This window comes from Protopterus annectens, chromosome 3.part0, assembly GCF_019279795.1.
Source record: "Protopterus annectens isolate FY-2018-M chromosome 3.part0, PAN1.0, whole genome shotgun sequence".
In the NCBI taxonomy this organism is placed as follows: Eukaryota; Metazoa; Chordata; order Ceratodontiformes; family Protopteridae; genus Protopterus; species Protopterus annectens.
In genome coordinates, this window is record NC_056731.1 from 174163210 (window position 1) to 174189234 (window position 26025).

The window sequence follows — 26025 nt, forward strand, 5'->3', positions numbered from 1 at the left end:
GACCAGCTGCTAGTCAGCTTTGCTACAGGGGCAGAGGGCAAGGCCATTTCAAAGCAAACCATTTCCAAATGGATAGCACACTGCATCCATTTCTGCTACAAACACTATGGAAAACCTACCCCACAGGGGATCAGAACTCGTTTCACTAGGGCTACCTCAACTTCTACAGCATTTCTCAGGGGAGTCCTTACCAGGGACATCCTGGAAGCTGCAGCCTGGAGTTCCGTACACACCTTCACCAAGCATTGCCACTTACATGTCTTTTCTAAATCCAGAGCTGGATTTGCCACAGCTGTCTTACAAGGCCTGCTAGCTAGTCCTTATACTTCTTGACTGCTTCCACCCTTCCTCAGCTTTGGGAATCTACCCAAGTGTGATGACTGCAACAGTGAAACACGAAGAACATTGTACAGTTGTGTACACTTACCATAAATGTAGATGTTCGAGTGTATTCAGTGTTGCAGTCCTAGTTACCCTCCCTCCAGCCCCACTGACTTTTCTAGACTTTCTGCCTATCCTGTTTTTGGCCATACCTTAAGGCTATGGTATTTACTTTTTACTGGAGCTGTTCCACACCATGTAATTGCTTTCTATTTTGGGGGCTCCTGACATCTGGGGCAAGAAAAACTGATGTAATGGCGTCGGCTGCTTGTTTTATACCCCTGACTACCTGACGTCATGGAAGATACAAGAGCATCCGACAGAAATCCCAAGACTTTGGTATCTGGGCCGACTGAGGGCTACCTACAGGCAGAAAAACCCAAGTGTGATGACTGCAACAGTGAATACACTCGGAACATCTACATTTATGTAAGTGTACACAGCTGTACTTTTCTTGTTGTAAAAAAGCTGGCAGGTGAAGACATTATGGTTTGTCAGCTTACTATGATTTTTACATTTTGCTATTTGTAAAATGGTGGGCTGTCTTTAAGTATATTTGTCATCTTGTAATTGCCTGTCTTTACTCTTTTTTTTTTTTTTTTTTTTTATTTTATTTTTATCTTCCAAAGCCAAATCAAGTTCATGGAAATAAGTGTGAAAACATCTTCAGATGTAATTTGGTTGTGTTCATAAGCCAGTGCACTGATATGTATTTATTAAGTTCGCCGTATCTGTTGGAACATTTTTTTTCCTCGTCTCTACTGTAAACGAAATTGATATCTGTGGATGCTATTCAAGCTGCGCTAAAACACCAAGCAAAAGATCTTCTGACAAGTGAGTAATGCCGCTACAAGTCCTCGTTTGTGGAAACCAATTTCTTTTATTCGTAAATCTTAAAACAAGACAGATAAGTGCTGTGTGCTCACAGCAGAAATTAAAGAATAGTTTATTTAACCAACGTTGCATAAAAACCATCATGTACATCATATTACAGTGATTTTAAAACAATCCATACTCGATCGGCTAATATTCCAAATTCTCAGAGGCTATAGGTAGTTTAGAAACTCCAGTGGGGCTGTAAGCGACTGGTGACAGTGTGATTGGTCAAGGGTTGTGAACAGCAGGAGTAATGGTAGTGTGCCAAGAGTGAATGAAAAATGGAATCGTGGTCAATGATAGGCCTTTAAAAAGGGCGAAAAGCGGTTTAGTGTCTGGGGTTTGTGGGATTGGTGGAAAAATGAAATACAGACATGTCATTGATTAAAATCCCGTGCTTAATGTCTTTGTGGAGTTCGCTTCATCAACCAAGTGGGATGATAAGGCTGTTAATCTTAGTGGTTTGGGAAAAATGTGTGTTGTAACCTTCATATTTTTAATGAATGGAGGAAGGTGGACTGTGTAAGGTAGTGTGGGTTATTTATGTTAATGCCAAAAGTTTAGGGGTTGTATGTTTGTAAATGAGTGTTGGCAGGTTGCATCAGAGTAAGGGCTAGGTGGTGTAAAGAATATAGTAGTGTGGAGTAGTGCCCTGGGATAATAATTTTTATTTTACTTAAGATTACAGAAATTTTGTTAAATGTAGTCCAAGTGGCTAGAGTATCTATAACTGGTTGCTGTGGGTAACTGCAGGGAGAGGGGGAATAACAGGGAAGTAAATACTGTGGGAAGAAATAGCCAGGGAATTGTTATGGCTAGGCTTGTATAGGCCCTAGGGCCGATGGCGTAGTACCAACCTATGAATGCTCCTGTACAGAGCATGGTTATATGGTGCTCCATTCTGGTGCCTTCACTTTTGAGCTTCTTCCCGAGTCTGAGTCAGTGAAGGCTCTTCTGTTCAGATTCTTCCACTGTTCAGGTTCCATGTGGTAACATTAGTGCAAAAGGGGGCTAGATAGCTCTGTGCCTGGCTGGATAAAGGTCTAGGAACTGGGAAGGATCAGGTGGAAGAGCAGTTAACCAGTGGTGGTGCCTAGGGGTCAGGGAATGGGGTTAGATGTAGTGTGTGTGTGTGTGTGTGTAGACTATCATTCAGACTAGGAGGCTAGTGTTTGGTCCACTTTTCGCACTCCTAACAAGAAAAAGAAAGCCCAAGTCTTAAATGAGTAGCTGAAAACATTTTCAGAAAACTAAAAGTTGATGTTTACGTTTGTGCATGTCAGGAAGTAAAATCATTTTCTAACTCATGACAGTTACTGTTTAGATTTATATACATGTAGCAATTACAAAACAAAATAGAGGGTGGCTTGTTTCCCGTGTTAGTAGTTCACCAGATAAATCATATCAAGATAGATGCAGTAATTTAAAAATCTAATTTCTTGGTTGGCTTTTTCATATTAACAGTAGCAATTTGAGTTAATCAACAGTTGATGTCCATATCCAGGGTTAAACATACATGTGTTTTAGCGGTGTGTTTTTTGGTTTAGTTTCCTGATTGCAAACACACTTTTAATGGAAATATTTGAGTTTAGATCACTGTGGTGTTGGGCATCAAGCCTGATCTGCCAGCTTAACTCCATTTTTTTGAGGATAGCATTTTTATTTCCTTTGAGTGGACCTATTGTGAGCTTGTCCAGGATGTGGAAATGGAAACCTCCATGGTCTAGGAAATCATGGCAGTGCGTTGCTAGTTTATTTTTGAGGATCTGGCGTTTGATGTCAGACAGGTGGTGTGCTACACTGATTTTAAATTTGTTCACAGTTTTCCCTACATAAAAACAACTGCAACATCTCTGAATGCATTTGATGTATTTTTCTTGTAAATTACTGGAAGTAATCTTCTAACCATGCTGAAATCTGAACGTTTTTTTGATGAACGTTGGCAAGACTCTTTCCCAGCAGAGTTTTTTCTTTTCCTTTTCTAGTTGATTTTCTCTTACTTTTTCCAGATCTCCTCTTTGACATTCAGGCAGTGTAAAAACTAACCAGTAACTGAATTTTTCCCCAGATTGATAGCTTTTACTGACATTTCACAGCACATTTTATTTTATTTTTTGCAATGGGAAAGCTCTAATTAACCTCCTATTCAGAATGTTACCACTTTGGACTGTTTGTTGAAAACAAGCATTTATCACCTTCTCTTTCTTCTGCCATTGTTTGTTGTTGCAGAACAGTATAGTTCTGACAAAGTTTCAAAGGTCACAGAGGGTTCTCAGAAGTCAGTGAAGCACATTTCTGTTGCTGTTAAGTCAACAGTAGGTAATTGTCATTCTTCTCCTGGGCATTGTCAGCGAAGTCTGTGTTCTAAGCTGCAGAGAGACCAACCTGCTGTGATATTGGGAAAAGTGGATTAAGTACCTAGTTTTTGCTTTGTAGTGCTTATTTTTGCTAACTGCACTATTCCAAGCATTTTTATTAACTTTTCTAATTATTTTGAACTGTTTTTTTTTACTTCTGATACTGTTTGCACTTTATTTGATCATTTTAAGTGTTTTTCAACTGTTGAACTGCTGAGGGCTACACACTCAAGTTGTTGTTGTTGTGTCTTTCGGCTTTTCCCCATTAGGGGTCGCCACAGTGGAACTCTGGTCTGCTAATGATTGGCAGTAGATTTGTACGTGCCGAGTTGCCAGCCCTGCCGCACAACCTTCAACGAAGGTGCGCCCATTCACGCATGTCTCCACACAGAAGACGCTCTAGCTGAGAATCGAACAGGACAACGTCTTACTGTGAGGTGACAACGCTACCGCAGCACCACCGCAGTCACTCAAGTGCACTAGCCATTTTACTGCCTCAGAAGTGTTTGTATTACTGTATTTGTTGTAATTTTTGAAAAAAAAAAATCCTATCTCTCTCCTCATTTCCCGCCTTTCAGTAACCAGTAGAGTCCTGTTTTCAGATTTTGCTGAATTCTGGGCTGTTTTGTAGTTTCTGTGTTGCCCAGACCTTACTAAGCTAGAGGGAAGCTTCTCTGTTAGTCAGTGAGAGCAGTGAGCTTTGAGCAGCCTATCTGTCACTGGAGGAGGGGTTTCGGTTAAGAATCTGTAGTTTTATTGACCTTTTTGGGCTATTTCTATCCCTTTCATCTTTCTGTTTAAAAACCCATGTTTGTGCAGTTTTTCACTCCGCTGAACCACGGTTAAACTATTCTCAGTGCCAGAAAGTCTGCTCTTCGGATTTTCCCTTAGAAAATAGCCAGTTATGTTTTAGCACTGAAAACTGTTTGCGCTCAGCACTTGTCGAGAACTTGTTGCAAGCACTAAATCTACAAATTACTGCAGCACTCAACTTTCCTCAGTTATCAAGCGGAAAACAGTTTTTAGTACTTAAATTAATAAGAGGAGAAGGTAAACACCACACTGCACTCAACACATAGTCCATCAAAACCTGCACCACCCAAACCCACACGTAGTAACACAAAACACACAATTACATTCACAGAGGCTCTCAATAAAAATCTGCCCAAACAGAGACTTCCAAAGCTGAAATGCAAGCAACCACCACCCCCCAACACTATCTGGACAACACATAGCCCACAAAATCAGTGTGCCACTCAACCTCAGCCCATAAAGCAAAATAACGTATCCAACACACTGGTCATAGATAACTCTATAGTCAGGCACACTGACATCCCTCTCACCAAGGTAAACAAGGCGAAAGTTACTGTCAGCTGCCTGTCAGGTGCCAGGATACGCCGTATAACGCACGCACATGGGTCACTCCACAAGTACAAATATGAATCTCTCATTGTCCATGTTGGAGTGAATGACCTGAGTCGTACCTCCCTGGACTACATGAAGAGAGACATGGAGGAGCACACTGACCATGTGGCCCAGGCAGGTATGCCACTAGCCCTGAGTAGCATCCTGTCATCGCCCAGAATGATACCACAGTACAAGGACAAAATTATTGACTTCAACAGTTGGCTAAGCTTCTGGTGTCATTCTAAGGGGATCCAGTTTGTCTGCCTGGGACGACATGATCGACAGGCCACGATGCTTTGCCAGAGATGGCCTGCATCTGTCGCCTCTGGGATTCTGGATACTGGCCAAGGCTCCCCCCCCCCCCCCCCATAGTGCCTTTTTTAGGCAAGGCTCAAACATTAAATGCACCACCATAGTAGATACAAGCAAGTGAAATCTAAGGATAATGCTACTCAGTGCTAGAAGTCTAAACCTCAAAATGCACTCACTCGAGGCACTCCTTAAGATGGAGAACATCGACATCTGTGCAGTGACAGGGACCTGGTTTAAGGCTCCATAGAGCACCCCTGCATTACCAGGCTACAATTCTTACCACACCTTTCAGCCATCTAACCTGGACCGAAACACTAGAGGAGGAGGCGTGTCCATATTCATCAAGGATATCCACATCTCCAGGCTAGTTGCTCAACATAATGCAGCCGAAATTATCCAAGTACAATTAACACTGGGCAGGACTGCAGTTCAGGTTGTAGCTTGTTACAGATCTCCCGCCATGCCCCAGGATGCCCACTCCATGTTTCTTGATATACTGGATAATATTAAGGTACAGCCCAATACCCTAATATTGGGAGATTTCAGCTACCCCACCATCATCTGGGAAACTTGTGTACTAACTCATTTGCCCAACATTTTCTGGAATTCATCAATTGCAACGCCCTGAATCAGCTTGTCCATACCCCCACCAGGGGCAACAGCATCTCGGACCTGGTCATTACCAATATGGGTAACATGTTCCATGCCAGAGGTCAATTCCTCACTGGCCAGTCCCGACCACAAGCTAATCACCCTAGACATCCATACCCCCCCCCCATTAAGGAGACCACAGTAAAAAAAAAAAAGAAAAAACTTCTCCAAAACCAAGTTCATGCTTCTTAAGACAAAGGTGGCTAACTTTGGCACCCATACAGATGATAAATAGAGGCACAACTACTGAATTGTAGACAAATGCACTGTATAAGCACATACACGAGTGCATGGACCGTACAATCCCCAACCAAACCAAGAAGCTATCCTCCAAAAAAGGAAGCCAGTCTGGTGGTCCCTTGACATAAACAAACTCTACAACAGAAGGAAGAAACTGTTGCAAAAAAGTGTAAAATCCCATGATTGCAGGAACTCCCTGGTCAGCCTCCGTAAGAAGCTGAGATAACTCATAAAAGCCTCCAAAGCTAGTTACGAAAAGAAAATCGCCATGGATTCTAAAGACGACCACAAAGCATTGTACAGCTATGTCAAGAATCTCAGTGGTAACACTCAGATCTGCTCTGAGCTGCAGCACAATGGCACTAGATTTACTGAACCAACTGATATTGCCAGCATCCTGGCAGACAGGTTCAGTGCAAACTTTACCCCCCCCCCCCCCCCCAAAAAGGGCCCATCTCCATAACGGAAGATTGAAAAACAAAAATAGCTGAAAGTCCACCACAACTGTCTTTATTACATGACAAAGCTTTCGAGTAAAACTCATCAGAATCTAAAAACACAGTCTTTCTGAGTTTAAATACTTAGTAGCAGCCAATCAAATATCACGTTCTAAGCTTGTTAAAGCTGTTAAAATCATAACTAAAATGCATCTTATTTATATATAAAATATGCTTCTCGTGTAAAATACCAAACATAAATACATAAAATCAATTTATTTGCCACATTAATGATCTACAAATATTTTAAATATTATTATGGCTTTCTTTCAAAATAGGCTTTAAGCTCAAACTGCTATTCAGACCTGGGGGGATGGTATGCCCTAAAGTAATGTATCCATCTATACTCATTTAATTCTGTTTTGTTCACCATATCCCCACCATTTTTATTCCTGGATACTACTTGTAATATTCTGAATTTAAATTTATGCTCTACTCCCTTATTCTCTATATGCATTGCTAAAGCATTAGTTAAAACTTTCCTTTTTATATCTGACATATGTGCGCTAATTCTGTCCTTAAGTTTCTTATTGGTTTTTACCAATGGTGGTGGTGCTGCGGTAGTGTTGTCACCTCACAGTTGGACATTGCCCGTTCGATTCTCAGTTAGAGCTTCTTCTGTGTGGCGACATGCGTGAATGGGCGTTCCTTCGTTGAAGGTTGTGCGTTAGGCCCAACAAGCCAGTACGTAAAAATCTACTGCCAATCATTAGCGGACCGGAGTTCCGCTGTGGCGACCCCTAACCGGGAAAAGCCGAAAGACACAAACAAAACCAATATAAAAACTTGTGCATGTTATACAGTGTGTGAAGTAAATCACATTTTTTTGAAAAAAGGAAAGTTTTAACTAATGCTTTAGCAAAGCATATAGAGAATGAGGGAGTAGAGCATAAATTTAAATTCAGAATATTACAAGTAGTATCCAGGAATAAAAATGGTGGAGATATGGTGAACAAAACAGAATTAAATGAGTATAGATGGATAAATTACTTTAGGGCGTACCATCCCCCAGGTCTGAAATAGCACTGTGAGCTTAAAGCCTATTTTGAAAGATAGGCATAATAATAATTAAAATATTTATAGATTGTTAATATGGCAAATTGTTTTTATGTATTTATGTTTGGTATTTTTTATGAGAAGCACATTTTATATATAAATAAGATGCATTTTAGTTACGTTTATTTTTTATGTGGGCACTTTAACAGCTTTAACAAGCTTAGAACGTGATATTTGATTGGCTGCTACTAAGTATTTAAACTCAGAAAGATTGTGTTTTTAGATACTGATGAAAAGTTTTACTCGAAAGCCTTGTTGCGTAATAAAGACAGTTGTAGTGGACTTTCAGCTGTTTTTGTTTTTCTAAATTGGTTTTAGTGTTTTGAAAGCCATTTAACTTCAGTAGATTTTTTTGTGTTGTCATACCGGAAGATTGCAAAGCTCCTGTAATCACAGTCACACAAGTAAAGACCGCACTCTCCAAAGCCAAGAACGCAGCATCCTTGGGACCAGACAACATCCCAGGCTGCGTTCTGCTCGAGCTACAGAAGGAACTGGCACCCGACCTAAGTACCATGTTCAACCATAGCATCACTTCAGGCTTGTTATCCTGCTCCACAAAGGGGGTGCCACCACTTACGTCGGGAACTACTGCCCCATTACCCTGATGAGCCTGGTCTGCAAGGCCATGGAACGCATAATCCTGGAGCTTATAAACAAAGACGACATAACCTCCAAACTCTGGACCCCACTCAGTTTGGGTTTGTAAAAGGTAAATTATGCCTCCTAAACCTGATTGACTTCTTTGAAGAAGCAGTCACCAGGGCCGTAGATGTGGGTAAGGTGGTTCACACAGCCTATCTTGACCTTGCCAAGGCTTTTGACACCATCCCCCACTCTGGTATTATAAACTCACTGGACTGGGCATAAATCCCTATGTCACAAGATGAATTGCCAACTGGCTTACTGGCAGAACCCACACAGTGACATTAGCCGATTCCAAATCTGACTTCAGACTAGTGACAAGCAGAGTACCATAGGGTTTGGTCCTGGGTCCTCTCCTGTTCAGTAGCTACTTCTCAGAAGTCCAGGCTAATACAGCTGGTCTCTGGCTAACAAAGTTCGCAGAAGACTGCAAACTAGGAGCCATAATAGATTCACCTAAGGATGTGGACATGCTACAAAGAGGCCTTTCTGAGATTGATGCTTGGTGTCAAAGTCATGGCCTAAAGCTCAATGCCAAGAAATGCATTGTCATCCCCTTTGGGAAAAACACCATACCCATGAACTACCACATAGGCGGTAGCCTACTAAACACCGAAAGTGTGATAAGAGACCTTGGGACACAAGTGGACAGTAGTCTCTCCTTTGATAATCATGTCACCACAGTAGTCAGGAAATCCTTCTACATGGCACACACCATCAAAAAGGGGTTCTCCTCCAGAAAGAGAGGTCATCGTTCCTCTCTTCTCATCCCTCATCAGACCCATTATATAGAGTACAATGCTCCATTTGGCATGTACCTCGTAAGACATCCACAACAACTAGAACGCCACAGAAATACTTCACTAAGAGGATTACCAGCCTCAAATAGATGCCATACGCAGACAGTTTCAAAAACCTCCAGCTCTATTCCGTCACATATCACCTACTCAGAGGCGACCTCTGCCTAACATACAAAGCCATGTCTAACCCAGATCTGATGGACATGCTACACTTAAAGAAATCCCAATCTCCCTGGGCCACACGGTCTAGGGACTTAAACCTTGTCACCACAATAAACAGAACATGCTGGAGGTATAGATTCCTGTCCCAGCGACTTCCCATGCTCTGGAACAAACTACCCATTCATGTCAAGCAAAGCTCCTCATTAGCCGTCTTCAAGAGAAATCTTGACAATTGGATGAGAAACGGGAAATTCACCTCAGGGATCACTTCTGTGGCTCTGCTCGACAGGGGCACCAGAAAATAATTTTCTTGGGTGGTGAAAGTCAGGGAACCTCTTTTGGGTAGGCTTACATAGGCCCTAGGGCCAATAGCCTAGTACTTGCCTATGAACCTTCCTCCTTTTTATAGTAGTTCGTTATTCCACTTCTGCAGCACCTGGGGTCCAGACTTTTCATTTTTCTTCTCTCAACCGGTTACCCCATTCCACTTCAGCAGTCAATAACTTTTCTGCTGATTTGAGTGACTTTTTGACCACTGCCCTTTAGAGAGTAATTGCATGCTAGTCTAGGTCAACAGACCATGTCCCTGTGGTTTCAGGGGCTAGGGTTCTCCAGCTTTATTTCCTCCTGGTGTGACTGGTTCAGATGTTAGTGGTGTCATCTCCAGCTCTGATGTCTAGCTTTCTAGCACTTTCCACAATGAATTGGATATCAGTTCTTTCTGCTGGTGTTTATGATGATTTTTTTTTTTTTTTTGTTTTGGGATAACTGCTGCCTACATCTACTTTTCCGGTGCCAGTTGGTTATACACTGCCTCTGGTGCACTTGTTGATGACAGCCCTTGCAGCATCAGCTTTTGGTGTCCAGTTTTCAGTTGCTACTTTTTTCAGTACCTCTCCTTCAGTCATCAGCAGCAGCATCCATGGCTTCTTCCAAAGTCTTTATCATCTCATACGGAAGCTCTTGCTAAGACCACCTTTCCAATCCTTGGTCCTTCTGACTTCTGTGCCATACTGATATTCCCCATCTTTCAGCTTCCTTGACACCCCAGTCAGTATTCCCTTGCCATCCCATTCCCTAGAAGGCTGCTTGAGTTCTCTGAATTGTAAACCCCACCAAAGAAGCACAAGAAATGTGCTTGTAAGTTCAAGCATTTGAAGCACATTAGATCTGCCAGCAGGAAGTTTTAATGGTGACAAAAGATCCCGCTCCCCTCCTCCTCTCTCTGATGATCCTGAATTTTGGGAAATCATGTAGTTATTGCATTAAAGACAGTACTGGCCAACTAAACCATTATCTTTCCTCAAAGGAGGTAAAAGGGTTACTCTCTCACCCAGTTGTCCTGAGTTGTTCCTTCAGTTGTGGGCATCCTGCAAGATGCATCAAGGATAGCCTGGAAGAACCAAGACATGCTGTCACTTATGACAGAGATTAGTCCAATTTTTTAGCCACAGAATGAGTGCATAGGTTGACCAAAGTGTGCTAAGCCAGATGTTATCTGTATCAGTAGCAGCCCTGGAATAGAGCTTTTACTTCATAGAAACTGTCCTCTAGAAAACGAGTCCCTAGACATGCATGTATTTTTTTTAACATTTTTAAGTCATCGCATTTTAAGCCACAACCATTGGTATAATTACTAGTAATAGAAAATAAAAAAAATATAATAGTTTCCATTGTTATTATCATACAGCATACATGGTTTCCTTTTTAACACTTTTCACTCCCAACATTTTATATGTTACTCGGTTCCCTTAAACTTGACTCCTCCTGCTGAGCATTATTCTGCATGCATAGTTCCCACAAATTTCATTTGTTTTTCTAAAATTTGCTCCTTCCTTTTTTCTAAAGATCCCACCTCCAACAATATCCATCACTTCCTTTACATTGGGAATATATTTTGATTTCTGTTTTCTAGTAATTGCTTTTTGGCAACTAATAGCATTAAACTAAAGAAGGCCGTATTGCATCTAGGTAGTTCAGGTCCTATATTCCAGCTTGAAGGAATGATAACCATTTGTTCCCTCATCATTTTTGTCAAAGTGCTTTTAAGGTTTTTTTTTCAAAATCTACCATCTCCTTGAATTCCCCTTCCCCATCACTCCTCCAGTGTTTGCCATCTATCTAAGGAAAAATCCTTCGAGGTCTGTCTGCTTGGGGTATAAAAAAACTATGTAAAAAATTCTGAGCATAAAATCCTAAATCTTGTGCACTTGCATATTTCTAACCATTGTCCCTTTGTAAATAAAATGCCTTTCCATTCTATTTTCCCAGTCTTTTCTTAATCTCCTCTGGTTGATTTATTGCATTATTTTATATGCCTTACTAGTAATCCCTTTCTAACAGCAGCTTCTGTTATGCACTTCACTAACAACTCTAACCAAGCTGGCCATTTGCTTAGAACTCCCCTATACCTTTCTTTGTGCCTATACCATTTATCAGTCCCTAATAAGGAAGGCAGTTTGTAGCCAGTGGTCCAAACTTCTGCTTAGCCTCATCCTGTTGTGTTTACAGGCAATGCCTAGATTTATGTCTTTATATCTGCCACTGGATCCTAGTGAGTGCTGACCTAACTTATGTACTCGCTTTATTTTCTAAGGTATATCACAAATGAATAACAGCATGCTGCCAAACAGATGTCTGATGGCTCTTTAAACAAATTCAATGCTTATGCTTTTTCTAGTTTTAATTTATCTGCCTAGAATGCCAGGAAATGATTTGGTATGGTAGAAGGATCCAGAATTGCCATTCTCTGGCCTTTCTGACATTGTTTGACTCACTTCACTGAAGATGCCAAGGCAACCTTCATAGATGACTCCTTTCAGGGAGCCCTTCCTTTATTGCCTGGAAATAAATGAACATCTCAGACAGGCACAGGGCAGACCCTAACAGCAGTGGGTGCTAAGGTTCATCCTCCCAAGCATTTGCTCTTCAGAATGTAGAGGAGCCAATGTCTGATATTGCTAAGTCAAGACCTATAGCCACAGAAACTGTGGGGTGCTGGGAATTGGCAGACACCTCAGATTTCTTTCCAAAAGCATCCTTGGATGAGAGGCTAGTGTCCCCAACAACTTTAAGGAGCCAGATTGCACTGCAGTAATCCTGACTTCTTGCATGTCTCCTACAGGAAGCAGTCTGGGGGAAGTCTACCATTCATGTCCAGATGTGGAAAAGGATCTCCATGAAATCGTAGGTCATAGAGATGATTATCAGGCTTGATCCCCCTCCTGACCACACTGTGGATCCTATGTTTACCTTGCCCAGCATCCCTCAACAAGGAGCCATTCTGAGGTACCACTTACCCAGGGAAGGTGAGGATATTGTTTAACCTTTGAGTATCCAGGAAGAGTGAGAACCTCAAGCCCATTTGGGATCCCAATGGTCTCAATGCCAAAGAGTGCACATCGGATATGTTTTTTGACCCCTGAGATGTCTGGTTCCCCATCAAGATCACCACGGAGTTTTTGAGGTTTCTGTTATTTTGGGATTTTCAGGTAAGAACCAGTGAATACTAGCAGTGGACATGTTCCATTTGGGATCACATTTGCTCCCAGTACACCTTAGGAGTAGCCTGCCTTACACTGTAGTGATGTATGCTTTTGTATGATTCGGTACTTGCCACTTTGATGCAGGCTCACATTATACATGAGGGGGAACGTTTGCTTAAATGTGTTTCCTTTCTTGGATTAACAACAAAACTGCAAAATCTCATCTGCTTCTGGATCAGGATCTTATTACATGGTTTTGTTCGACCTTTTTACCCAAGACCTGGCAGTTGCCCCCTCAGTCAGGTGATGTCTCTTAGACAGTCTTCCTGGACTGCCTTGATGGAATCCTGTCTCAAGGCATTGCTTTAATTGTACCTCATAGTAGACATCACTTTGAAATCTTTCACTGGACTCGTTATTCCAGCTATTTAACACTACATTTAAATCGCCAGAACCTGTTGCTTAGCCTGAAAATGTACACTATATTCTTATCCTTTCTAGCTTTTCAGATCCTACTCCTTCCAAAGTTCTCTCCATTTGGTTTAACAGTCAGGCAGTTGTTTGGTACATCAACAAACAAAGAAAGTCTTGCTCTTACCCACTGTGTCAGAAGGCCATGTGAATGCAGAAATGGGCAATTCAGTTAGTATGCTTCCTGGTTGTGATGACATTCCCAGTGTGGCAAATTCTTTAGCTGATGCCTTCTTTTGCCCCAAACATGTCTGTCTAAGTACTCTGTAGAGAATCAGCAAGTTTGTTACATTTCCAAATAATATGATCCCAGTTACCTCTGTATTTTCCATCACTCCTCCAGCATTTGCTAGCGACCTGAAGAAAAATCTTCTCAAGTCTGCTTGAGGTATAACATTGCCTGCAGTGGCTTAGAAAAATATTCCACCATTGCAATTTTCCAGTGTGTTGTACGTTTGCTTGTCCAACCAACACCATGTGTCCCAACTGATTTTCTTTGGTTCCAGCTCCAAGGGTACAGTTAAAGGATGCCTTAAGTCATCCATGACAATTTGGCCTACTTTTGCACTTCGTACATTTCATCTGATGACCGGGTTCACAAGGTCAGTCGTTTCCTTTTGGCCCAGGTAGACTTGGGTTCCCTCCTCTTTGGTGCTACATCCTTGTGAACTCCCTGAGGCTCTACTCTCCCAGGACACTGCTGCCTGACCCTTCAGGCATAACTCAGATGAACTTGCATGCTTTGAAACTGACCATTTGATTGCTTAATTTTGATAACAGCTAAGTTTTAAGTTTTTTTTTTTTTTCAGATAGCCATTTCAATGAGGTAATGATGGCTACTAATCTATCTGTTCAGATAACCTACCAAGAAAAATGGATCCTCCTCTGTGGGTAGCAGACAGGAGCTTAGGCCCTCCCCTTTTCAGTCTTAGTTTCATAGGCTCTTTAGTATGAGGCAGAATTCTTTGATTCCAGTATTATACTACTTTTAAGGTCCATTTGATGCCTTTCTCGCACTTTCATTATGGTCAGGATTCTACTTACTTGACATCTTTAAAGATTGGGGATGTCTTTCTTTCAGGGGATCCCCAGCACAAATGTCCATTATGGATACAGTTCCACAGTGGGATATTCATTTTATGCTCGAGAAACTGTGACTGTTCCACCTTTTAATCAACAGTTGGTCTGACATGAAATTCTTGACCCAGAAGGCCCCCTTCCTCACATCTACTAAACTGTGCTAAGAGGTTCTCCATGTTATAGGCCTTTTCTTTCAAGCTTTTTATCTGGTTTTCCATGAGGAGAGGGTAGCACTTGGGACTAATCCAGTCTTGATGCCCAAAGTGGCTATAGAAGCTAATTTGAACCTCTCTGTCGATTTACTTGTATTCTTCCCAGAGTTGTCTAACCATGGTCATTGCCTTCTTTACTCTATGGCTAGGCTATCCACAGGCAGCTTAGAATTTACATGCACCGAACCAAGCTGCTTAGGAGGGCTGAGAGTTTTGTGTCCTTTGCCAAACCCCAGTTGGGCAAGATGATTACTAAGCTTGTACTTTCCAGATGGGTAACCGTCTGCATCACTTTTTTGTTATAATAAACATGGAATAACATTACTCACAACTCCAGGAGTGCATTCTGCTACAGCATTGGCTACATCTGCAACTTGTAATCTTAGGCAATAGCAGCCTGGTCTTCCTTGAATACATTTGTAAGGCAGTACAAATTAGACATCATTGCCTGGTACATATCTTTTTTTTTTGGGGGGGGGAGCTGCTTTTTCCAAGGTATAGTCACATGAGTCATCACCCACGAGGATTGCATAATTATTCTGTTAGAGTTTACCAAAAACTACATTTCTTCTCTGATAAGAAAGTTGAGTACTTACCATAATGACAGATCTGTAAAAAATAAAGTTTCTTTGTCATACCCTTCCTTCATCTCCATGTTTTCTCTTGCACCTCTCTGCTCTCTTATTTCTGATATGATTTCAAAACTGGAGTGACACATAGTCCATGATGGAAAGGGGGTGCATGTGTTAGAAGTCCGGGGAATGTTATCAGATGAGCAGTCCTAGTACCTGTGGCTGAGTCTTAGAGGTTACTAGGAGAATCTACTTGTGGCTCTATCACAATGATAATTGCCCATAACTTTTCTTTGCTGTGGTTGTCTTTCATATGCAACACTTTAATGCCATTGGGAAAGGGTTGAAATTGGTGGACAGATGAGTAGTTTTCATCCGTATATGAATAATTATGCAGCTGGTGTTCTAAGCCTAGAGCCTTAATTTCTCAATAATAAATACAGAAAATAGGCAAGAAGGGGCTGAATTTTATTGAAGAAAACTGCAAAAGAACCGAGAAATTGGGAGCAAATAATTAGAGATGGAAAGGTATTAGAATGGGAAGAGGAAAATAATTTATTTGGACTGCAGTCAAGAGATTGCCTATCAAGTATTGATATCAGAGTATAGGTAAAGCGAAGGAAATAGAGGGATCCTAAGAGAAAGACCAGCACTGGTAGAGTTTTTAGTAGAATCTAGAACAGAAACTGCAGTTAAAAAAGGAATAATTAGTAGAGCATATAAAATATTGCATGATAAGCCGCGGTGGTACAGCGGTAGCGTTGTTACCTCACAGCAGTAGGTTCTCCTGTTCGATTCACGGCTGGAGTGCCTTCTGTATGGAGTCTGCATGTCCTCCCTGTGGTTGAGTGGCCTTCGAAAGACGTGTGAATGGGCGTGCCTTCACTGAAGGTTGGGCGTCGGGCTGGCAACTTGGCACCATAAAAATCGACTGCCAATCATTAGCGGACCGGAGTTCTGCTGTGGCGCCCCTAACTGGGAAAAGCCAAAAAGACAACAACAAAGACAAACATAAAATATTGCATGATAACTATAAGAATAAAAGGAGCTTAAGGATTGAGAAGAGAAACTATGTAAGCAATTCACAAAGAAACAAGGGAGGGGGGATATATGTTTGGCTCCCAAATATGCCACAAAGTCTAGAAGATTGAAGATCTTTGCTTGGAAGCATTTACATAGGTATCTTTATATCCCAACTAGACTCCAATAAATTTTTCCTCAGAAAGATAGGAAATGTCGGAGGTATGATGGGGAAGAAAGAGGGAATTGGGAACATATTTTCTGGGAGTGTAATGAGTTGTCTGGTTTTAAATTTCCCTGTAGACTTCTCTATCAGAAATGGTGGCTGAGCAAATTGGTATGACTAAGGAAATTATTTTTTGAGCTGTGATACAGAATCAGAGTTGCCTAGATAGTAAGGCCTTGCTGAGTCTGATCATGGTGGCTGCCAAATAGCAATTACTAGGAAATGGAAGTCAAAGTCTAAACAAACTGTACTAAAAGATGATTTTATTACCAGGGTTAAAACAACTGGACATGGGATCTTTAGAAAAGAATAGGAGCAAATTACATAGAAAAAATGGAAATAGTGGGAGTAATGTATGCAGACGAGGAATTGGGTTTAAAAGAAGGCAGGACTTGAATGACCTATAATGTTTGACAGACAGTGACTAGATTATAAGTGATGTATGTTAGCAACTAAAATTATGCCAACATGGTTTGTTTTCATTTATATAAATGTAAGATTGCCTATGTCATAAGTGATAATTTAATAAAAATGTTTCTGGTTTAAAAATAATACAAAGTATATTTTTTAAATCTTGTAAAGTTTATGTAACCTCGTTGATTTACAAATAGTAAGCTAATGATATTAAAGCTGATTTATTTATAGCATGTGTACATTTAGCATAGTGCTTCTGCTGTGATATTACATCTGTAAGCCAGTGCTTGGCATTCTTCACAACTCAGTCCAGTTAAGAAACCCATTTAAGAATCCTTATTCTGTTATTGACTGTTATAGTTGAGGTTAGCACTGTGTTTAGTAGCGCTAGGTAGTTAGTTGTGATTTAGAGTATGTCTTTTTCCAAGAAGGAAGGCAGGTGCTCTTGTGGTACACAGATTCCATATACTTTTAAAGGTTGTGCATATTTTCTTAGGTCCAAAGCACTGTACTAAGAGTTTTTGAGTTTGTTAGGGTTTCACTCCAAAACTCCTACAAGAAGAGAGCGTTCCTTACATATAAGTAAGTAACCTCTTAAGTATTCAACTGCGGTACCACCTTTAACATTCCTATAAGAAAAGCACAGTCTGGGTCTGAACTGTCTGCAAACAGCTACAGTTAACTTTGAGTATGTGTCTACCTGTTTGAGCCAATCTTCATTTTCCCCTGGAGAGCACTGTGCTTTGGCTGTAAGCAGCCCCCCACCACCACACACATCTTCCACTTTCTCTTATTCCCTTCTGTTAGCAAATAGTATTCATAACTGATCAATACTGTGTGTTTGTTAATTTAAACTATGACCACAGTAGCCTACTGATACAAGGTTATCCTGGTTTTCCACCTGAGAAATTAAGAAAAGGCTTACAGTTTCAGAGCAGTCCTTGGTCAATTGTGATTGTTTCTTAACACATACTTGTCTTGCTTTGGCTCATTAGCAGCAGTACAAAGAACTGCCTGCTCACACCCTTGTTCTCCCCTCCCCTTCCCTGTTTATTACCTTAAGACAATCCCAGAGTTAATAAATATTACCTGTGGCAGGCACCATTTGTAAAACTACAATCCACTCTGCTACAGGCCCCATGAAGGCTCAGTGTCTCTCCAGTAAGTGTTTTACAACTGTAAATGCCTATTTATGTTGAATTGTAATAGACAATGTTAAGTTGTCAATCTCGCCTTCATTCTTGCTTGATGGGTTCGGAGCCGATCCCTCGGCTCCGACTCGGCACTTGCTAAGCTCGAGAGTCACTTTTACCAGCTCGAGGCAGCCCCATATCCCATGATGCAAGGCGGTAAGTACCCAGATCTCGTTTGCCGCTTATGAGGTCCTCCTTTACCAGCTCCTCGTAAGTGAATACTATTTTGCTATTTTTGCCCCTTTTAAACTTAAAAACCCTTATTGTTAGTTTTTATTTAGTTTTAATCTGTTTCTGACAGAAATTTGTCTGTCTCTTATTATTTTTTTAGTCAGACTTTACCCATCCCATCCCCCCCCCTGTTAGGGTGTGTGTGTGTGTTGGTACTTATACCTTTTTGGTATATTTAAAATTAAAGGCTTTGACTGGTGTGTGTGTGTGTGTGTGTTTTGTGTGACACCATGTCAAAAGAAAGGGTCTCAGGCTTTAAGAAGTGTGACTCGTGCTGTCAGAAGATGTCTCTGACAGACGGTCACACTTCTTGCCTTTATTGCCTGGGCCCTCTTCACCTGCAGGACTCCTGTGCTATTTGTCATTCTTTCAGCCAGAGAGTCCTGCAGGAAAGAAGAAACAAGCTTATACTCAGGGGCCTTCTTAAGCCGGAGGGCTCTCCGGCTAAGTCGGTTCCACCTAAGACTGTCAAGTCTTCCAAGGCCCAGGCTTCTGTGTCAAAGCCTGCGGCCTCGGCTCCGACTCGTTCTGAGTCGAGATCGGCTCCGGCTGGAGCCGATTCTAGCTTAACCAAGCCTTCGGCACCGATGGCTATCGGTGCCGATTCTGCATCGACCACTTCGGTGTCGGCTCCGATCGGCTCCGACCACCATGTGGCACAGGCATCGGTGTCGGCTCCGATCGGCTCCGACACCGTTACTATTGTGGCTGTATCGGCTCCGGCTGGAGTCGATGCATCGAGGCTACCTGTCGGCTCCGATAAGTTGTCGGCTCCGACAGGGTCTGTAGTTTCATCGGTTCCGATGGCTCCTTCCAGGAAGAGGTCGAGGTCTCCTTCCTTGGAGCCGATACTTTCAGCTCCGGCTTCACCTCTCCTTTCGGAACGGAGCCATCGGAGCCGATCTTCAAAGTCATCCAGGCTTTCTGACCATGACTTAGAGAGAGTGGTCAGTAGATTACTTAAGTCACAGGCACTGGCCCAAATGTTACATAGTCCGTCTCAACAGACAACTATTGGTCCACACCCCGTTACAGTTCCTCCTTCAACTCTACCCCAGAGCTTGGAGTTGGAGTCTTCGGGAATGGTTACTGCTACGGCTGGAGGACAGATACCCCCTTCTGTTCCTTCAGCCTCTACTCTTATCTCCTCTTCGAGACCTTCCTTAGAGGAATTCGGTGGTCGGGCTTCCATGGTCTCCTCCGAGGGGGTGAGTGGCATCGGACCCTTGTCCGAACCCGCTCTTCCCCTTGGAGCCTCGGCCTTGGTGAGCTCGGCTCCGACATCTGCCTCGAGGCTTCCCTTCGGTGGTCCCTGGAGTTCCTAGTTCTTCGGAACGGGTTCTCTCGGACCTGCCTGGGAGGGGAGCATTCGAGGTGATGAAGAGTGTGCTGCCCACTGGTATCAGTCAGCAGTCTGTTCCCTTAGCTCCTCCCTCTATGGTGCCTGTTGACATCTCTGCCACTTCTCTTGCTACAGGACCCAGAGATCCTCCGCCTCAGGTTTCCCCATTGGGAATTTCCCCCCTCTTCCGAGGATTCTCCTGATGTTTCGGGAGATCCTCCTAGGAAGAGGACTTGTAAGAGGAAACATGTAGACTCCCGAGTCTATCACTTCAGATACTGACTTTGATGAGTCAGAGGGATCCCCTAGATCCCCTCTGAGGATGTCTCCTTCTCAGACATCCTAGAACTCCTTAAACAGAGGGGAAACTGGCCCACCAACAATCCCTCTGAGGATGAGTCAGTATACCTAGAGGCGTTTGGATCTCGGCCCTCCACCTCCTGGGTGTCTCTGCCTTCGACCCCTTATGCAGGTTATTGCCCGAAGGCGGGCAGCTCCTGACTCTGTAGAGCCAGTCCCTAGGAGGCCTTCAAAATTTATCACTGCCCCAGGTGACAAGCAATTCCTCACTAAGGGTGTCCCCGCTGATGCCATGGTGGTGGCTGCTGCCACCAAAAGGAACTTGCAGATCCTTCCGTCCATCCATCCTCCTAATAAGGACTCTAGGACCATGGATAGGTACGGATGTTTTCCTCAGCGACCTTTGCCATGCTCGCTGAATTACCTATGTCACTTCACCAGACTCCAGAGGGATATCCTTAAGGAGCTGGGTGAAGTAGTACAGGATCCTACAGCTGCAGGGGCTCAAGAAAAATTGCTTCGCAGCTAGGACCCCTTAATTCCATTGCAAACTCCTCCATGCGGCTAATATCATATGCTGCTGATGGAGCGAGTAGAGCCGCAGGTACAGGTGTGGCTCTTAGACGCCAAGCCTGGATGCGGCTATGTGACTTTGCAGATCCCTTTAAGGCGTCCTTCACAAATTCTCCCTTTGATGGGTCAGCTTTGTTTGGCCCTCAGGTGAAGGAAACTTTGACCAGGTGCGAGCAGGACGGCAAGACTCTTTCTGCTGTAGGAGTCCGTTTTTTCACCCCTTCTAGACCTTACCCCAAAGGACAGAAAGGTGGCAAAATGTGGTTCCGCAAATCCCAAGGAGTCACGCCGGATTCACGTGGTCAGTTTACCCCTAGAGGCAGAGGGGTAACAACAACAGACGCTCTAGAGGCAGAGAGGGTCCAAAACCAGGGAAACAGAGAGCCTCTCTGACAAGCCCTTTCAGCATCCCTGAGATGTTGCCCGACTGTCCCTCCTTGGAGGCAGTCGGGGGAAGATTATCACTGTACCCAGAAGCCTGGCATTCCCTCACTCAAGACAAATGGGTACAGTCGATCATATCCAAGGGTTACATAATTCCTTTCGAGGAAAGTCCTTTCCCCTCAAATTCCCTTCCAGATGTACCACCCGATCTAAGGGAAATTGCAGAGTTAGAAGTCTCAAAACTACTGCAAAAAAGAGCCATTCAGCCAGTTACAACAGACCATTCAGAGCCCGGAATCTACTCAAGGTTCTTTTTGGTCCCCAAAAAGACGGGAGACTGGAGACCAATATTGGATCTCAGCAGACTCAACAAGTCTGTGAGGAAGACAAGATTCCGATTGGTCACTCTTCAGTCAATTCTGCCCTTCTTGCAGAAGGACAACTGGATGTGCTCAATAGATCTTCAGGATGCGTACTATCACATCAAAATTCACAGACGATTTCTCCGCTTTCAGCTGGGGTCCAGTCATTTCCAGTTCAGAGCCCTGCCCTTTGGTCTCACTACAGCCCCCAGAGTGTTCACCAAATGCATGGCAGTGGTCACGGCTCACCTGAGACGTCAAGGATTCCAGGTGTTTCCGTATCTCGACGACTGGCTCCTGTCAGCCACCACCAGGCATCAGCTTATACAAGCCAGGGATTACACAATAAATCTTTGTTCTCATTTGGGCATCTCGATCAACTTCGAAAAGTCATCCTTATTGCCCTGCCAGTCTATTACCTTCATAGGCGCAAACTTAAACACTGTTCGGATGTCAGCTACCCTTACAGATCAAAGAGTTTCAGACATTCAGAGTCATGTCAGGATCATTCTGGCCAACAAGAAAGTACAGGCCAGAATGGTTCTAAAGGTATTAGGCCTCATGGCTGCGGCCATTACTCTTCTTCCTGGCTCGATTCTACATGCCTTCTTCAGTGGATGCTGTTCACACAGTGGTCGTACCAACAACTTCCTATGCTTCACCAGATTCTGGTGACACAAACTTGCAAAGATCATCTTGCTTGGTGGATCACATCTCCTCAGGTTCACCAAGGCAGGTACTTTGTACCCCCATCCCCGATAGCCACTGTCACCACGGATGCCTCCCTGATCGGGTGGGGGGGTCATTATCAGGGCAGGATGGTTCACGGACGTGGCAGCCGCTCGAGTACCATCTGCACATAAATGTCCTGGAGATGAGAGCAGTGCTTTTAACGCTGCAAGCCCTCAACGACTTTCTTCCCGTAGGGACAATTGCAGTCCACACAGACAACATGTCTGTAGTTTGGTATATCAACAAACAGGGCGGAACCAAATCCTACCCCTTGTGTCGAAGCGCTCAGACTTTGGCAATGGGCGATCTCCTCTCATCGGTTTCTGGTAGCAACGCATATCCCTGGGAAAACCAACATTGTAGCGGACAGATTGAGCAGAGCTATTCTCATGCCTCACGAGTGGTCTCTCAAGCAATCTATAGCGGAAGAGATATTTCTGGAATGGGGTCGCCCATGTTGCGATCTTTTGCTACTCCCCAAAACAGCAAATGTCCAGACTTCTTCTGTCTCTTCCTCTACCAGGCCATCCCCCAGAGACGCTCTGACCCAGGATTGGCCCCAGGGACTTCTTTATGCCTTCCTCCATTTCCTCTGATCCCTCAAGTTATCCAGAAAGCTACCGCTTTGAGAGCCAAATTGATTCTCATTGCCCTTACTGGCCTCGACAAGTTTGGTTCCCGCTCTCCATCATCACCTTTTGGTGCAGCCGTGGCATCTGGACCCAGTGCCAGATCTTCTGATTCACCAATCGGGTCAGCTGCACCGGTCTATCCCTTCTCTCAACCTCACAGCATGGTTGCTCCACTTCCTTCCTTAGCCAGGCTTCCTTTGATCTCTAATCCAGTTAGAGACATCATAGTAGCTTCATAAAATCCTCTACCAGGAGGATTTATACAAGCAAATGGAAACGTTTCTCTTATTGGGCTAAGGCCAAGAATATTGATCCTTTCACTGCCCCTATTCAGGCAGTCCTGGACTTCTTAGCAGAGATTTTTCATGCAGGCTCCTCCTCTTCCACAGTCAGAGTTCAATTGGCTGCTATCTCCAACTTTCATGTCGGGTAGCAGATCATAATATTATGTCCCATAGGCTCTGCAGGGCCTTCTTGAAAGGAATTTTCCTACTAAAGCCTCCAGTCAGGAATCCTCCTCCTCAGTGGGATCTAAATTTAGTGCTGACATCCTTGATTCTTCCCCTTCGAGCCAGCTGTTTCTTGTTCCCTGAAATTTCTTTCTTGGAAAACTTTATTCCTAGTGGCTATTACATCGCCAGGAGGGTGTCTGAACTTCATGCTCTATCGGTTCGACCCCCCTATTTGGTTTTTCACAAAGACAGGGTATCTTTGAGAACTAATCCGACCTTTCTACCTAAGGTCGCTTCAAAGACCAATTTGAATCAATCCATTGATCTCCTGTATTTTTCCCAAACTATTCTGACAGAGCTGAACAAAACTACATTATCTTGATGTCCACCGTCAACTTAGATATTATTTGGACAGAACAAAAATTTTGAAAATCTGATCAACTTTTTGTTTCCTATGCGGATAATAAAAAGGCCTTCCTGTTTCTAAAGTGACCTTGTCCAGATGGCTTTCTTCGGGTCATCTCTGAAATTTATCTGCTCAGGGGAAAACAGCTGTGCTCAAAACCTAAAGCACATTCAACTAGGAGCTTAGCTACTTCTACAGCCTTTCAAGCTAGACTTCCTTTAGACACTATTTGTGCAGCGCCACTTGGGCCACTCCTCACACTTTTGTTTCCCATTACAAATTGGACTTGGCCTCCAGGGACAGAGCCAGTTTTGGCTCTACAGTCCTCAAGAGTCTGTTCCATTGAGCCACCCAGGATAGAGGTGCTAGGGACGCTGTCCCATCAAGCAAGAATGAAGGCGAGATTGACAACTTAACATTAAGAAGTTATGTACCTACCATAACGCTCCATGTTAGTTGTCTTCTCGCCTTCTTTCTTGCACCTCCTCCTTCCCCTGGCCTGGACAGACCTTGTTATAAGAAATTATTATGCTGAAGACCATTCAGACCTGGTCCTTCTTCCATCTGTAAGTTTTCTTCTTCCTTTGGGAAGTATTTTATGCTTGGTGCTATTGCCCTTTGTCATCAAACGAGATCTGGGTACTTACCGCCTTGCATCATGGGATATGGGGCTGCCTCGAGCTGGTAAAAGTGACTCTCGAGCTTAGCAAGTGCCGAGTCGGAGCCGAGGGATCGGCTCCGAACCCATCAAGCAAGAAAGAAGGCGAGAGAAGACAACTAACATGGAACATTATGGTAGGTACATAACTTCTTATTTTACAACTGTATATGTTTATGTTGAATTGTGTTGGACATCTAATATGTTTTATGCTTTATTATTGATGTTACTATGGCATGCACCAAGTTGTTTGTAGTATAATAGTATGTATGGTCTATTTGCATAGCTGCACCTTGTTCACTAATGTTATTCATGTAATTGTGTTGTGTGTAGACAACTCATACTAGTGTCTAAATTATTTCTATAAGTTTGTGCTGTTACTGGTGGATAGAATCACATTAGAGAACCACGACAGATTGCTGCTCGCTATATTTTTATCTGTGGCTGCATAACTGTCTGGGTTTTTGTTTTCTAATGTTCTTCCAATTGGCTCAGTATCTGCATATACTAAGTAGTGGTTCAGGACATTGTCCTGCATGTGGTAGCTATTTGCTCAGTGTGTTTTTTATAATCTTTATAATATATACTTACCATCTCAAAAGTGCTTACTCCTCTCTGTACTCTTCTTTTCTAGACCTAACATCACTCTTAAGTATTCAGCTGCAGTACCACCTTTAACATTCCTATAAGAAAAGTGCAGTCCGGGTCTGGACTGTCTGCAAACAGCTACAGTTAACTTTGAGTATGTGTGTACCTGTTTGAGCCAATCTTCATTTTCCCCTGGAGAGCACTGTGCTTTGGCTGTAAGCAGCCCCCCCCCCCCACCACCACCACCACACACAACTTCCACTTTCTCTTATTCCCTTCTGTTAGCAAATAGTATCCATAACTGATCAATACTGTGTGTTTGTTAATTTAAACTATGACCACAGTAGCCTACTGATACAAGGTTATCCTAGTTTTCCACCTGAGAAATTAAGAAAAGGCTTACAGTTTCAGAGCAGTCCTTGGTCAATTGTGATTTGTTTCTTAACACATACTTGTCTTGCTTTGTGATTGTTTCCAGCCCCTCATACAAGAACCTAACAGGGTCTCTACCCATTTCGCTCCCTACCCTGCCCCCTATTCCCTTCCGCCCCCAGTGGTCCCACCTTTATTGCACTCAAACCCCTCCCATCTTTCCATTAGCCACCCACAGTGCTAACTCAACACTACCTCCTCCATATTCCCTCTACTATCACACCTCCTCAACTGACATGTACAAGCATACCTTTCCTTTGCTCACTGCATGCACTGTCCTTGCATATCCTACATCCTACCAAAGCTCCATCATTCCCCCACTCAACCACTACCACTGTACTACTACTCACACCACCAGTCATGTCTCACCCTCACTCAGCTCCCCTCCCACCAGCTCAAGAACCATCCCTATGCACCCCCCACATATTCTACCAACTATATTACTCAAACGTAAAGCATCCCTACAACTTAACATAGTAACTTTTCCACCATACCTATTACCCACAGAGCACAATCATAAAGTTTCCCTTCTAAACAAACACATTTAAAAATTGAGAAAACTAATAATCTCATGCATATCAAAACTAGCCCTAAGTGGAGACATCCACCCCAACCCTGGCCCTACCATCTCCAACCCCAATCCTCATAATCAGACTAGAAACCACAACTTCTCCCATATTACAGCCAATAGAAAGCCAAGTGACTTCCTTCTACTAAGCCTAAATATTAGAAGTATATCCAACAAAGTCCATGAACTCCATGCCACCATAGACTTATACTCCCCAGATATAGTCATCCTGACAAACCTGGCTAAAACCTCACATTACCAGTGAGCAAATACTCCCTACAGGTTACGGCATACTAAGAGTAGACCGG

The 26025-nt window shown here is 43.1% G+C and overlaps 1 protein-coding gene across 1 annotated transcript in view; it reads left to right on the forward strand.

Annotated features, from left to right (window-relative positions):
* EXOSC7 (exosome component 7) overlaps positions 1-26025 on the forward strand; it is a 742094-nt gene that overhangs the window by 621230 nt on the left and 94839 nt on the right. The window lies entirely within an intron of this gene.